Source organism: Myxocyprinus asiaticus, chromosome 32 (assembly GCF_019703515.2).
Source record: "Myxocyprinus asiaticus isolate MX2 ecotype Aquarium Trade chromosome 32, UBuf_Myxa_2, whole genome shotgun sequence".
NCBI classification, from domain to species: domain Eukaryota; kingdom Metazoa; phylum Chordata; class Actinopteri; order Cypriniformes; family Catostomidae; genus Myxocyprinus; species Myxocyprinus asiaticus.
Genome location: NC_059375.1, coordinates 11,793,388 through 11,809,322, shown reverse-complemented (window position 1 = coordinate 11,809,322; position 15,935 = coordinate 11,793,388). Strand labels below are relative to the sequence as shown.

Here is a 15,935-nt window from a genome sequence, read left to right as displayed (position 1 = left end):
GCAGGGGAGAATTCCTCAGGCCTCACCTTCTACACTCCGGCTCGCCAACAAATTCAAGCACAGCACACTTTGAACATCTTGGCACCTGCTTTGATTTGCAAAACTTCAGAGTGAGAGAAAAAGACTTCATTACTGTTGCTCATACTTTGTGTTAGGGTTTTTTTCAAATTCCTAAACTTTAAGGGCTGAGCGGGATTTTCGATACCCATTTCATTGTCAATTTCAATCTGTACGAGCTGTTTGCATTTGAATGTAAATGCAAAAAACAAAACAAATAAAAAACACTATATGGAATAAAGGGCAGCATGTGAAAAAGACTTCAGGTGTGCAACGTTCCAATCTCTTAAAATAAACACGAGGCAGGTATGGGGTAAAAAAATTAACCATGTGCACCATGGCCTCTTTGGTTCATTCCCCAAAAGCAAAACTACAGATTGGAACCAACTTTGCTGCTAAACACTTCGTAGAGCTCAGAGCACCGATGAAGTTGTTTTTGGTGTCATGTAATTTGCAGAACGTTAACGTCGCACTTTGTTGCCCAAAGCCCAAAAATGGTGAGAATGTCCACTGAGAAGGGCCAGATTGCATTTTGGCCCTGTGTCTTGATCTTCCTAGAGCTTGAGCAAGAGAGGGAAATAATGCTTGTGTATTTAATTATGAGGCTGTGAATCCCAGGGTCACTGACTCACGGTCCCACACAGACGCCGTGTCACCTGGCATTAGTCCAGGGGGCCGGTGCATTTGAGTCGGAGAGGATCGTTTTACAGTTATTCTCCCTTAGCAGACATGTCTCATGACAGACTTGAAGGTTACATGATTGTGAATGGATGAGTGCCAGAGGATAAGCTAATAAGCTTATGTGCTCTGAATCAGATTAAAGGGAAACTTGATTTTGACATTGTTCTGAAGAAAATTTAAGTGGTGCTTGCTTGTGCAACACTTGCCATCTCTATGCAAGGGTGTTCTTCTAGGTGGTTCCTTGGGCATTGCCATGTGGTTACTTTGTAAAGTGTTCTGATTCTTTTTGTGTTTGGCTTTCTGGTCCAAGTAAAAAGACCCAGCAGATTTTAGCGTAGATGAGCAGAAGTCTTCATCTAAAGCATAATCTAATATTTGAGGTCGTCATCTCTGAACAATTCCGCATTACCTGATATTTGTGGTCTAAAGACACGCATACCTTCGCTCGACGAATTTCCACAGCCAAAGAAGCACGTGTGAAACCAGCAAAAAATGAATTGTCAAGCATCCTCTTTTTAATGCTGCACTTTATACTCTGTGAGAGTGAAGTTAAAATATATATCCTTGTACATTCAGTGTAGCTGTATATGAAGCACCGCTCACACAGAAGTCACTGCCAAACCAAGCAGCTTACCATTGGTCAGCGTGGCAAATTCGCCTGTCAAAGTTCACCAAACTTGAACTCCATGCGAAATCTGCAAGGGGAAATTATTTTTCCCCAGGTTAGATCAGGAAATTAACTTGTGTGATGAATATAACAAATATAAACATGGAAAAGGGAAAAACCATCCAAAACACTTTGAGACCTGCAGACTTTGACCTCTGATTCATCAGTATAGTGTCCATTATGGCTGTACGATCATGGTAAAGGAACGAGCGATGGAGATTTGTGATTCTCCCATTGATATCCATATGTATTGATATGAAGCATCCGTAATGCATTATAATGGGCATTTAAAGTAAACAAAGGAGACAATTTGTTCATCATACTAAACATCTGTACAACGCCAAGGCCAGTTATGGTCCGATTAATATGTTTATATGCTGGACAAAGCCGAGCTACAATGGCATTAAGATCTGTTAGTCGACTGGTATGATTTCGGTCGAATTGAAGAGTTCACTTTATTATTGCTTTAGTCCGACTAAAATTTTATGTACAGCATTTAAATGTACTGTATGAAATTCTGACCCTAGATATGGTTCCTCCAATGTAAATCTACAGGATATTTTCACCTGTTTTTATACTCGCCAGGTGAAAACTGTCCAATCGCACGGAAAAAGCTCAACAAGCCGTATGATTTGAGGTATAATTCATGTCCGTAGCACAAATAGTGCTGGACGAGTTGCATATCAAAGTTTAATTCAATTTTCTATTTTAACCATTAAAGTTTGGTTCTAACCAATGCCGCAATATTGGTACTATGAACATGAATGATACAAATCATGCAGCTTGAGGAGAATTGTGCTGTTGTTTTTCTAAGCTATCAGATCTTTCATTTTCACCTAGCGAGTCATGAAACTGGCATAAAAAATCTATAGACTTAAAAGTAATATGTCAGTATCAAAATATCATAGACTTGTGGGTGGACGTTTCTTTTATTTGCCAATAAGCAATCAATAAGCAACACTTTAGCAACCACCTATTTAACACCCTTGCAAACATCCCGAACACACTAGCAACCCCACAGCAACATGCTAAAAGCCTCTCAGAACACCATAGCAATGCCCTGGCATCCACCCACAAAAATCACAAATTCTCCTTACGAACGATTTATGGTTTAAATAATTCGTAAAGCTGTTCTGACATATTTTCGTATTCATAAGTTTTTGTATTTTCAAAATGTTCATTGGTACGAACAATTTCTACATGCTCCTGACCACGCGTAAGTCTGATGTCTTTCTTATATGGTGTTTTCATGGGCGTGGATTATGGCATTGCAAATCAACGTGCACCTGAGCCCTATTTACGAATGTTTACGAATTCGCTAACATTTGTTTAACTTACAAATCTAGGGTGTACGTCACGTTTGTGAAGGAAAGTTTTGGAAAGGTCAATTTGTGTGCAAATTACTCCCGAGTACGAAATTATTTACGAAACTTTCAAGAATGAGGCCAAAAATGAAACTAAATTAAAAGGACAAATTGAAAGTAAAACAAAAACTAAATTCAAAACTGTAATAAGCCTGTTTAAAACAAGACATTCGAGAGAATTCAGAAATGAAGAGTGTCACAGTAAAATCTGGTTACTTGAAAACAATGCTGCAACACACACATTCATACAGCTTAAGGGGTGATAAATGAAGGCGGACAGAAATAGTGTCTACTGGGTCAGGTCAGGAGAATACACTCACATACACTAAACAGCCACAACAATAAAACCACTGATAGGTGAAGTGAATAACATTTATTCTCTCGTTACAATGGCACCTGTCAAGAGGTGGGATATATTAAGCAGCAAGTGAACAGTCAATTCTTTAATTTCATATGTTGGAAGCAGGAAAAATGGGCAAGCGTAAGGATCTGAGCCACTTTGACAAGGGCCAAATTGTGATGGCTAGACGGTTGGGTCAGAGCATCTCCAAAACGGCAGGTCTTGTGGGGTGTTCCCGGTATGCAGTGTTTAGTACTAGTGGTCGACCAATATATCGCCAAGGCCAATAAATCAGCTGATTTTCTGAATTTTTTCATTATCGGCATGGGCCGATAAATTTTCCCGTTTGGCCAATTTGTGTCTTGAGGACGTTGAGAATCGCTTGCTTGCATGTGAAGCGACTGAGACATGTAAACGACCAGCCACAGTTAGTTTTGTTGTTACATGCCAGAGTGTTACTACAATAATAGATTGATGTGCAACACAGTCTCATTTAAACAGGCCGCATATCAGAGCCGCGGCAGACGCGTTTGAATTCATAATGTTAAAGTGCTCGCCTGTTTCATTCTCCCTCTCTATCCTCAACAGTTGAGTTTGTAACTTTTAACTGTCTTGTCTAATGATAAAAAGGCAAATATCAATAAAACTAATATCATATGCCGTCTGCAAATATGCGCATATCTTGTTTAAACAGATGTAATGCACAAACCTCACAAAACTTGAGCAGATCCAGCGTTCTGTGGAGCGCTAATTTATTTTCCTCTAAAGCATGTATTCTGTCAGCCTCTCCTCAAATGTTCCCTGTAACTTTTCTAATTATAAAAGGCAAATATCAATAAAACTTCTATTTTATACCGTTTGCAAATATGCAGATATCACATTTAAACAGATGTGTTTCATGAACCTCACGAAAGTCCAGTATTTTCTTCCCATCGAGCGCTGATCTAATATCTTCCTCTGAAGCGCGTATTCTATCAGCCAGAATCAAAACTTCAGGATCAGGATCAAAAGTTCCTCTGATTCACAAATCATTACGGTCAATTTATGACAATCCAAGCAGGCGATCCAGGCTGTTTAAACTGTCAGGTGATTGCTGCTGCTTGCTGGATACGCAGGAGTGCATGAGTACAACTAAAGTCTTTCTAGCAAGTCAGTCCACTGTCGGCCATGTTTGGAACGCTCTTGGGAGGCTGTTTCCAGTCATGACTGTGCAGCTCCTATCTGCTAATGGGGAAAGACCGAAATTTCCAAAACGGTTGGTCAAGATTACGATCAAAGAACATATTTCAAATCAGCAGTAAAATCTGACAACACTGGTATCATAAATGGTGCTTCTTTACCTCAGATTACCCTAAAAAAATACATTTTTCCCAGCTTTAATGCGGATGCGCGTTCTCGAGTTCATTGACAGGCGATGTCTGTATCTAATAGGTGATTGGCTCTTTTACCTGTAAGGCAGGACTACCTATCTACATCCGTTGACCGTTGGCTGCAGTCTGGTGCAACTTCAAGGTAAAAGCGCTTCACATGTGCTTTAAGTAAATGTCTGTATAATTGGTTTATTTCTGTATTTTTTGAGAAAATGTGATTGCTAACGTGGACATGCCATCCATGGTTGCTGGACTACTGTGTGTACTGTTATTTCCTTCTTCCTAATATATTAACAATTTCTTCATGTGCCAATAAATTACTAAAATGATGACTAAACAGAAATCAGAAGAAACTGCTATCTACCATTTAAAATACAATATTATTTTTGTATAAATTTATTACCTTTTTACAATGTTAAATTTTTGTGTGAAATTGAGTAAATATAGTGCTAAATAATGTTTATGTTATTTACTATATTAAATTGTATGATATATCGACATTGTATCTGCCTATCGGCCACCCTGCTATCTGGATATCGGCCATTAAAAAACCCATATCAGTCGACCACTAGTTAGTACCTACCAAAAGTTGTCCGGTTAAGGACAACCGGTGAACTGGCGACAGGGTCATGGGTGCCCAAGGCTGATTGATACGCGTGGGGAGCAAAGGCTAGCCCATCTGGTCCGATCCCACAGAAGAGCTACTGTAGCACAAATTGCTGAAAAACGTAATTCTGGCCATGATAGAAAGGTGTCAGGACACACAGTGCATCGCAGCTTGCTGCGTATGGGGCTGCGTAGTCGCAGACCAGTCAGAGTGCCCATGCTGACCCCTGTCCACCGCTGAAAGCACGTACAATGGGCACGTTTGCGTCAGAACTGGACCATGGAGCAATTGAAGAAGGTAGCCTGGTCTGATGAATCACGTTTTCTTTTAGATCATGTGGACGTCTGGGTGCGTGTGCATCGTTTACCTGGGGAAGAGATGGCAGCAGGATGCGCCATGGGAAGAAGGCAGGCCGGCGGAGGCTGTGTGATGCTCTGCGCAATGTTGTGCTGGGAAACATTGGGTCCTGGCATTCATGTGGATGTTACTTTGACACGTACCACCTTTCTAAAGATTAATCTTTTAACTGTATTGTGCAAATGCCCAAAATCCTTGCAATTTGTCTTTGGGGAACATTGTTCTCAAAGTGCTGGATTATTTGCAGAAGCATCTGTTGGCAAATTAACAAGTCTCGAATGATCCTTGCTCTTGAAGGACTAGGCTGTTTTTGGAGGCTCCTTATATACTATGACACAATTGCCTCACCTGTTTAACATCTCATGTTTCACATTGCCTTGTTATTTCAACTCGTCAGATTGTTATTTGTCTTAAATAGCCCCTGTCTCAACTTTTTTGGAGTGTGTTGCAATCATCTGATTTGAAATGACTGTACATTTTCAAAAAACAATGAAATTCAAAAGGAAATACACCATATAATGTGTAGTTGTAGTGCTTTCGGTATAGCAAAGGGTGAATATAATTTACAAATCACTCCTTTTTGTTTTTATTAGCATTTTTCATACTGTCACAACTTTTTCGGAATTGGGGTTGTACTAACACAAAAGAAGATATTTTGAAGAATGTCGACTGTAATATTTCCCATGCAATGCAAGCATACCTCCAAGTGACCTGGGGCCTCATGTATAAACATTGTGTATGCACAAAAATGTTGCGTACGCTGCCTCTCACACTTGCGATGGGTAATTATAAAAAGTAAACTAAGTGAAAATGTGCACACCGCTATGCAAGCTGTACCCCATGCGTGCGCACTGTTTTGCTGTGCTTGGTCAATTAACAACACCACTGGTAAAAGAGGATCTGCCACGTATGTCATTGTAGCAGATGTGCCATCCTCTGTCTACAGAGGGATTATGGAAATCTAATGAAGCTTAATTATTACTTGCCAATTGTGTGCACATTAGTAGTTACACAGAACATGAATAATTGATACATGCATTATACTTGTGTCAGTGAAATCAATGTGTAAGCAATTAAATTAGCTGATATAAATGAATGCAGATGAATGCTGCTCTGAATGACAATGGCAGCATTAGCACTTGTGGAAGACTTAGCGCAAGGAGGGAGCGTGTGTTTCGGGACCACGCTGATTTTTTTGGACACTTAAATAATATAATAAGATATATTATAGATATAATAAGATATACAGTATGTACTCTGTTAACAAATCTTAATATACAATTTTGTTTCTCAGGTAAATTGATCTGGTTTAAAGGATATTTACAAATTGTTATACTAAAACAAGACAAAGATTAAGAAATTTATTTTTAGCAGCAGCGTCTTTTCACATGCAACATGTCCTAGTCTATGTTATCTTCTGTTTCCTGGTTTCTCGTACCGTTAAACGCAGTAGTGTCACATGTCTGAATGGTAATATGCATATGGGAATTATATGTAGATGAGGTAATGCATAGTAAAAACAGGCGTTGTATGCTCCATATAGTGGCCAGAAAAATTATGTGAACCCTTTGGATTTACCTGCATTTCTGCATTAATTATTCATAAAGTGTGGTCTGATCTTTACCCATCTTTTAAGTGTGAATAATAAACAAACACAATCTGCTTTAAGTAATAACAGACAAATAATTGCACTTGTGCTTGTCAATCCTGAATATACAATTTAAACATTTATAGTCTAAGTTTAAAAAATGATGTGAACCTTTGGGCTTCTGACCTAAAAAATTGAAAGGAATAGTTCACTGGGGGCCTTGGTAGCTCAGCGAGTATTGACGCTGACTACCACCCCTGGAGTTACAAGTTGGAATCCAGGGTGTGCTGAGTGACTCCAGCCAGGTCTCCTAAGCAACCAAATTGGCCCGGTTGCTAGGGAGAGTTGAGTCACATGGGGTAACCTCCTCGTGGTCACGATTAGTGGTTCTCCGTCTCAATGAGGCGCATGGTAAGTTGCGCGTAGATCGTGGAGAGTAGCATGAGCCTCCAAATGTGTAGTCTGCGCGGTGTCATGCACAACGAGCCACGTGTTAAGATGCGTGGATTGACTGTCTCAGAAGCGGAGGCAACTGAGAAAGGTGTTCGTGGGAGGACACCACGGAGGAAACCACTGCTCTCCAAACCAAACATTTCTGCATGTCTCAAGTTTGCGAAAAAAAAAACATTTTGATGCTCCATAAAGCTTCTGGAATAATGTTCTGTGGACAGATGAAACAAAATTGAACTTTTTGGCAGAAACACAAAACTATATTTGCAGGAAAAAAGGCACTGCACATCAACACCTAAACCTCATCCCAACTGTGAAGCATGTTGGAGGAAGCATCATGGTTTGGGGCTGCTTTGCTACATCAGGGCCTAGACAGCTTGCAATCATAGAGGTATCGATGAATTCAGTATTGTGTCATGGGATTTTACAGGAGCATGTCAGGGTAGCGGTCTGTCTTCTAACAGTTGGGTGATTCAACAAGACAATGACCAATAGCACACAAGCAAATCAACAACATTGGCTAAAGAGGAAGAAAATGTGTTTTGGAATGGCCGAGTCAGAGTCCAGACTTTAACGCAATTGAGATCTGGGACCTGAAGAGGGCTGTTCATGCAAGAAATCCCAGAAAGATTAATGAACTGAAACAAATTTGTAGGGAGGAATGGTGTAAAATTCCTCCTCTGTAATGTACAAGGCTGATCAGCAGCTACAGGAAACTGGTGGAGGTTATTGCAGTTGAAGGAGGTACTACCATTATTAAATACAAGGGTTCTGAAAACTACAATTATTTGTTTTTCAATACTTTTAGCAAATTGTCTATTATTAGGACTAAGTTGAAGATCAGACCACATTTTATGAATAATTAATGCAGAAATGCAGGTCATTCCAAAGGGTCCACATACTTTTTCTTGCCACTGTATGTTTGTGGAAGGAAACGGGGAGGGGAATAAAACACGTGCATTTACGCACAATCTTTCGATAAATGGGATTTATAAAGGGAAGTTTGTGTAGGTTCTGGTGTATGTACAGTTTTATAAATCGAACCTTTTGTGCGCATGCACTTTTGCCGATTTAGGACTTTGCCACATTATAGTGTAAAACCTATGCAAGTCTTTATACAGGAGGCCCCAGGAGCCTTGACAACAGACGTCAAGATTTTCACAGAACAATTACTTAAAATCTGTGTTGTTTCCAGAGCATGTGAGCGGAGCATTGAGCGGAGTGGTGATAAATCCACCTGAGCGGAGAGCGCCTTTTTGAAAATTCCGCTCCACTTACTCAGGCCACTCAGTGCAGCTCGCTCAACCCAGAATGCACTTTGTGATGTGCTGGTTTGGGAACCTGCGAAATAAGCAATAGGCCTGAGGGAGTTCAAACATTGTTTTAGTGAAGTTGCAAACCTTATAGCCTACAGATCCAGTTTAATCTGAAAAGCGCGATTTTTGCAAATTTGTGCATATGCGAGTTTCTGCACCATCACACATGTTTTATTACTTGTAGAGGCATGTTTGATGACTTGTTTAAAGTAAATATAGGTAATTTATAACTGAAAAAAATAAAAACTTTAAGGCTTTTTTTGAAGATGTTCAATGACATATGTGCTAACAGAGAAATATTTGACTGATAACGAAGGTCTGGTAGACCTGATTATCTCACAGCCGTTGTAAACCATTACAAAATAAACAGCGAGATTTTATGTACTAAAACACAATACAATCACATAATTTCAGATGTGAACATTACTAAGCATTTGATAATTTAATATATGTTGGCCTATAGCCTAGCCTATATTTTACCAGGAGGGGCACCTCAGCCCATGTTAACCAAAGGGGCAGTTGCTCGGGCCAATATAGCCACCCCTCTGTGTACATGCCCGGAAACAAGTATACTACAGAGACATTTCATGTCGGAGCATGATTTGAGGGAACTTTCTTTTTTTTTTACCGGTGAGTGCAAGCGGTATTTAGTGGAGTTTTCACTTCGGCCGTGAGCGGTTGGGCGGAGCGCACGCGAACGGAGCAGATTATTGAGCGTAGTGTCACATGTTCTGGTTGTTTCGCACCAAAAACTATTGTACCCTATTTTCCAGAATATAAATCACGTTTTTGGTCAAAACTGCATAATACGACGCATAGATCCTGAGGTTATCTTCACGGAGTGCATTTTAAAATTTTGAGTGGCTGAAGGGAAGTCGGACAGCTGCTCCCAAGTCCTAGTGCCTGCCTTAATGCAACCTCTGTCAGTGTGACTTAGACCCCATTCCACCTGGTATTAAGATGCGTTTCAGGTGATCTGATCATGTGGTTAGCCCTAAATACAGGTCTAAACAGGGTCTAAAATGTTTTATGATTGGATCACAAAAACCACATACGAATGTGGTCAAAAATGCATGTGTCCACATCACATTTGAGGTGTAAACGCTAATCCGTCCTGTATGCGTACTGGCAGCATTGAAGCGCCCCCCTCCTCACCTGTCAGTTTTTTTTGCATTTCTTTGTCTTTTCTGACTTTGTTGTGCTTTCATATGATGCAGTAACCCAGTGACATAGTGATTGATGTATGTCGAAATCTGACCACATGTGATTGGATCACCCATAACACATCTTAATACCAGGTGGAAATAGGGCCTTATACAGAGATGTGATTTATTTGTTTTGTTTTATTCTCAACAATGCAGTTTTGACCAGGTGCGACTTTATTTCCGGAAAATACAGTATGCCTTTAGAAGGGTTGCATGGTCTACTTTTATGATACTTTTGGGTTGTCTTTTAAGCTTTAAAATAAGTCACTATCCACTGGCATTGTAATGAAAAGACTTATTAAAACATCTTGTTGTGTGTTTGCATAAGAAAGTAAGTCACTATTTTTTGTCTCTCCAATGGCAGATGGGGAGTGTTAGGGAAATCTGTTTCAAAACACTATTTTTGGAATACTATGTGGTGCTGCTAGTGACACAAAATCACATCCTTCACCTTTAATGGCTTTATAAATAAAGGCCATGGATCTACCAATCCTGTACCATTGAATCAGTTCATGTTCTTTAGTCTCTCTGAGGGTGTACCATGAAGACCAATGATGGAAATGATCACACTCAAGCCCATCTCTAAAGTCACATGCCCACATTTATAGTGTAATGTCATTGTTTGCCTATCAAATTCTCACTGGATTGTGACCTAAGTCAGCTGGCGAGCTCTTTACTGTTGATCATAGCATGTTTGGTGCTCGATTTCCTCTCAATGCACTTAACACTATGTGTTGCTTTCATCTCTGAGTAACATGACCTGCCAAGGAGGAGCAGCCAATGGAGAGAGTAAGTGTGTGTGTGTGTGTGTGTGTGAGAGAGGGAGGGAGGGAGGGAGGGAGGGGAGTATGAGTGGCCAAACCATGTGTGTGTGTTTGTGAACGAGTTAGCTATGCAGTACGTCAGATTGGTGGTAGTGGAGAGCTGGCAGCTGCATTCAGGCTAAGTTTAAATGTGGCTAAGCGCCTCTCGTCGTTGTGGTGTGAAGCAGGGAGTTGGTGAGCCGTCTGCGGCCAGCACCATGAAACACTCCCACTCGCAAAGGATGGACTACAGACTGCTTAGTAAGTGACACTTCAACTTTACCATGCAGGGAGCAACACACTGCTTTCACTTGTGGATTTAGTTATTTTCAATCTGGCATCAATGGTGCTATTCTGGTGGTCAGGGACTAATGTTTTTCCATTCTTCCTTGGTCCGTAGAGTTAAGTCTGTTTGTATTAAATGTTAAGTGTAGTAGACAATAAAACACAAGGAAAAAAACATCTCCACTCCAGCTTGTGGGGTGGAAACAGTGTGACATGTTGCTTTCTGGTAATTTCTAGTCAATTTAAAGTCGGGATGCATTAATCAACAGGGAAGAGTCTTAATGATCGATTCAGGGTGCGGGATTTCTTTGTGTTGAGTACTGTAACTGCAGTCAAAAAGGCATGACACAGGTGAGTAAACTATGATCTCTTTCAAGGATGGGAAAAATGTACTGTTCATATAGAGAATGTGTATTAGAAGGTGTATGAGAAAAGCAAATGCAAGAACAACTGTGAAAATTGTATTGTGAAAGGTTGCTTTCTAGTCATTTCTAGTAGTTAATGTGAGATACGCAGTAAAAAGTGAAAGCAAATGCAGTAATCAACAATTAATAAGTCTGTATATTATATTGTATTATATTATGATCTCTTTCAAGGATTGGCCAAATTCTCTGTTTATATAGACTGTTTTTTTTTTTTTTTTTTAAATGTGTGCAAGACAAGAAAACACACCAAAAATATCCCTACTGTACATCTCACTTCAATGGAGTGAAAACGTATTGTGTTGCTTTCTTGTAATTTCTAGTTGTTTTAATGTCAGATATTCAGTAAAAAGTGCAAACAAATGCAGTAATAAACAAGGAATAAGTCTTAATCGATAATATATTATCCTCATTTATCTATTATTTTCTTTGTTCTACCTTTGTGACATGATTCAGTCATGCCAGTTATTTTAAACTTGAAATTAAAAGCTTACAGTAAGTACAGTACGGATGTTAAGGATGATTTTTGTTACAGAAATATGAACAAACCCTCTCTAACACAATATGGGTCTTAAAGGAATCATTTTACACTCCCTTGAACCTAAATTCAAATACTAAAACAAGCTTAAACTAAATGACATGATAGATTCACAGATTCATGTTTAAATGGGTATGCAGTTTGACGGTAAATCCACAGATTGTTTTGAAATAGATTTACTTTTTTTTCTTTTTCTTTTAAATGTTCAAGGTTTTGTTGGTCTGGAGGCTTTCACTCATTTTTGCATTCAAAGAACTGAATCATTGCACTCAAGGTTATTGTGAATGGATGTCTATTTCTGAGGCAGTATTTTCTTGAATCTTGTTTTCAAGCATTATTCTTTAGGTTGTCCAAGTACATTTTCATTACTAAGTGTTATAATGTTTTCAAAGTTTGTGTAGCTCTTCTGTCCACGTTGGCAGTTACAGGTTAGTTGCTGTGGTGACACTGTCAATTAATGATTTATTCTCTATAGCAAATAGGATGTACTAGAGAGGTTATTCAGTGCAATAATAGAAGTCTAATTTAGTGATTGTAAATCAAACAGACCATAAGACCATGGCTACTCTCTCCTTAACTCTTGATTGGTTTTAGATCTCTTGATTGGTCATCAGCATCACTTCAGAATAAAAAGATACAGTACATATCTGGTTTTCAGTTGGATATTCGACAGGAGTGCTTGTGTGTGTTTGGATGTATATAAGCATGTATGTGTGTGCATGGCTGATTTTAGCAGGAAGTGAATCTTGGCCGCTCTGTGTGTCCCAGTAGAGCACAAAATTGATTGCCCACTTTTCTTTTTCAGCAGTTTCTCTATAGGGATTTTAAAAAGTTTTTCAATAAGGATTTTTAAGCCATGAACCTGCTCCAAAATGAATCACAAAATTTTATACTTGGATTTCAAGCAAAAAAAGTCAAATCAAAGGAAAAAGACAAATGTACAAGACTTTGTACTTAATGAATTGCGCATGCCATGAATCATTGCGGATGACTTCACTGAATCAAAAAGAGTAGTATAATATTAAACTATTGACTTAGTCATTGATTATAAGTAGGGCTGTTAATCGATTAAAGTTTTTAATCAAATTAATTACATGATGTGCCGATTAATTAAATCAATCGCAATTAATCGCATATATAAATATTTGCTGAGAAAGGCCCTCAAATAACTATAATTCAATATAATGATGACATATTATAAATAGTTATATTTAAATAATTACTGTGTGTGTGTGTGTATGTGTGTGTGTGTATATATATATATATACACACTGTATCTCCATCAAGCTGTGTTTTGAATGCAAGAACGTGTTCTCGTGTTATGCTGTCTGCTGAAGGGTTGGTTTGATCGCTGAATAAGCTGCACGTTGCCTATACAGTTTCGCTTACTGCCCCCTGGAGAAAACAGGTGGTACTTCAAGCTTGAATTGCTCAGGAGTCTTCCATATTACGGTCCGTGGACATGATTAATTGCATTAATGTTTTTAACGCATTATTTTTTATATAACTTATCGCACTGAATTTATGCGTTTATTCATCAGCCCTAATTATAAGTATAAATATTTAAATAGTTGTTTGAAAGTGTAGGGAGACTGGATTACATTATTTGCAAAACTTCATGGGAGTGGGCAGATGTTGCTGAGCTGTTTGCCATGGATCTCTCTTTAGGATAATGGGTAATGTAGTTTTTCACCTTAAATTTGTCAAATAAGCACAATTTCTTTAAAATGAAGTTGAAATCACCCTGACTTGTGGCTTCTACAGAAGCATATATCATGCTTAACAATCTCAGAGCTCAACCTAGGTCTGTCTGGAAACATTTACACTATCGCTAAACAACTATTTACACAATGGTGAAAATGGAAGGGATTTTTACTTACGGAACCCTACTGTTACGCTCAATAGCAGGATCTCTTCTGTCGTTCACACAGCGAGCACTGCTTTATGTCGGCTTTATGAAGCCTGTACTATGAGAGGCCCATGCATAAAGATCAGGCCATCTCATTCACAGCTTAATGAAGTGTATTAATTTCCCTCCATTTTGCTTCAAAAGATGCCATGTGTGAAGAGAAAAGGAAACAAGACATGTGTTGGTTAATGGTATGCAAATGGATACAAGAGAACATTTATGCGGTGATGTTGCGTGAAACAAATCTCCTGAACTCTCTTTGAACGTCAGTTCAGTTTTTTAAGAATAAATACTGTACTGAATGTCAATAAACAGGTATGAGAAAGCTTTTTTAACTTTGTTAGCACGGAATTGCACATTTCACAGAGTCAAACTACAGAGGATTTCACTGCGTTTGTGTTCACGCTCTCAGTCTGTTTCAAAACCTTGTAAGCTGCCTACCTAGACAGTATTTTAAGGCATCATAGGCGAACGCCTGATGCAAAGGCTGTTCCGAAAGGTAGGCAGATTTATTATGCTGACTTCTAAGATACCTTCTATTAGCCAAGTAATAAAGGAGCATCACATGTATGCTTCATGAAGAAGGCAATCTCATAATGCACTGCGACGCATGCTCATTTAAAAATAAATCCATCCAAGATGGCGGACGAAGTGAAAGTTCGATTATAAATATGCTTAATTCAATACTGAAAAGTACTGTATCTATAAAATAGTTTAATCTAAAGAGTTTGTCCAATATTTGTATGTGCTATGTATTTTTGCCTATGCTTGTTGTTGTTAGCTTAGCAACATGCTTGCACCGTTGTGAGTCAAGTCTCATGTGCATTTCGCCATTAAGAGCATTATTTGTTGCTGCCTATGTAGAGCATTCTAAACAACTTATACGTTTCCATTTCAGTTTGAATACTCGGTTTTTGTATCTATCCGCACTGTTGTTTAATTGTTTTACTATGTAAACATGCACTAGATGGGCGTTTTTGAGCGTTGTGCTGCGTCTCACTGTATTTCAGCTCCTTGCGCAGGAGCGCCACATTTTTTAGATGCCGTGCCAAGTTAAAAAGAACTTCAACTGTTAAAAGCGTGCCTCAAGACACCTACATTCTGTTCTAGTCGTTGTGCTGTCTTGCTTTTCCTGTTGCAAGAATGCATTTGTTCTGAACGGCCTCTTAGAAGGTGCTCCATCACCCTGCAATGACTATGTAGACTGTAGACTGCAAGGCAGCTCACTAGGTGTTAGAACAGAGCTTCAGAGTGTTCTAGAAACACACACTCCTGTCCAATCAGAAGACTTCAGACAGGATACACAAACGGCACTCTCTCTCTTCCCCTCCTGTTCCGGCGGTCACCATGGCGGCGCACAGTGCCGTAGGAACCTACAAACACACCCTTTGACAGCTGACACTGTCCAGACAAGCATGATTCACAGTATTTATTTTATTTTTGCTTGACCTGGCTCAGAGCGCCATACCAACAGTTTTCTAATTGTAAAAGACCTTTTTCTCAGACTGAGAAGATGCGTTTCCACCTTATTTAGCAGTGTGAATCTTGCAAACTTTTTTATATGATCATTTTTTTAAATATTGAGTGCAAGTTTATAACATTATTCTTTGTGTTATATTACCCTGGAATTAGTTTTAAAAAACGAATTACCACAGCTGCAAGGGGGTTTCGATTACAGCTGCTGAGAGTGTGACAGTACATTTGGCATCTACTCCCATCTGACAGTCTTAATCCACTACTCTTTTTTTTTTTTTTTTTTTTTTTTTGGAAAGTCATTCAAATGTAATAGTGTACTTTTTCTTTTGCTCTTTAAGCAAGTGGGTAATTGAAAATAATATTTGCTGTGGTCTCCCATAAAACGCTGTCAAAGTTTACCCTGCAATCAATTACATCCGCATTCCAAAACCCGGACTGTGAAAAAGGACTGTCTCAGGTGAGACTTGAGGAAACTGTTAAAATATGTAAATATACTGTGG

The 15,935-nt window shown here is 39.0% G+C and overlaps 1 protein-coding gene across 1 annotated transcript in view; it reads left to right on the top strand.

Annotated features, from left to right (window-relative positions):
• Window positions 1-15,935, top strand: part of LOC127423120 (1-phosphatidylinositol 4,5-bisphosphate phosphodiesterase epsilon-1-like) — a 171,673-nt gene that overhangs the window by 92,373 nt on the left and 63,365 nt on the right. The gene's annotated exons all lie outside the window — the stretch shown is intronic.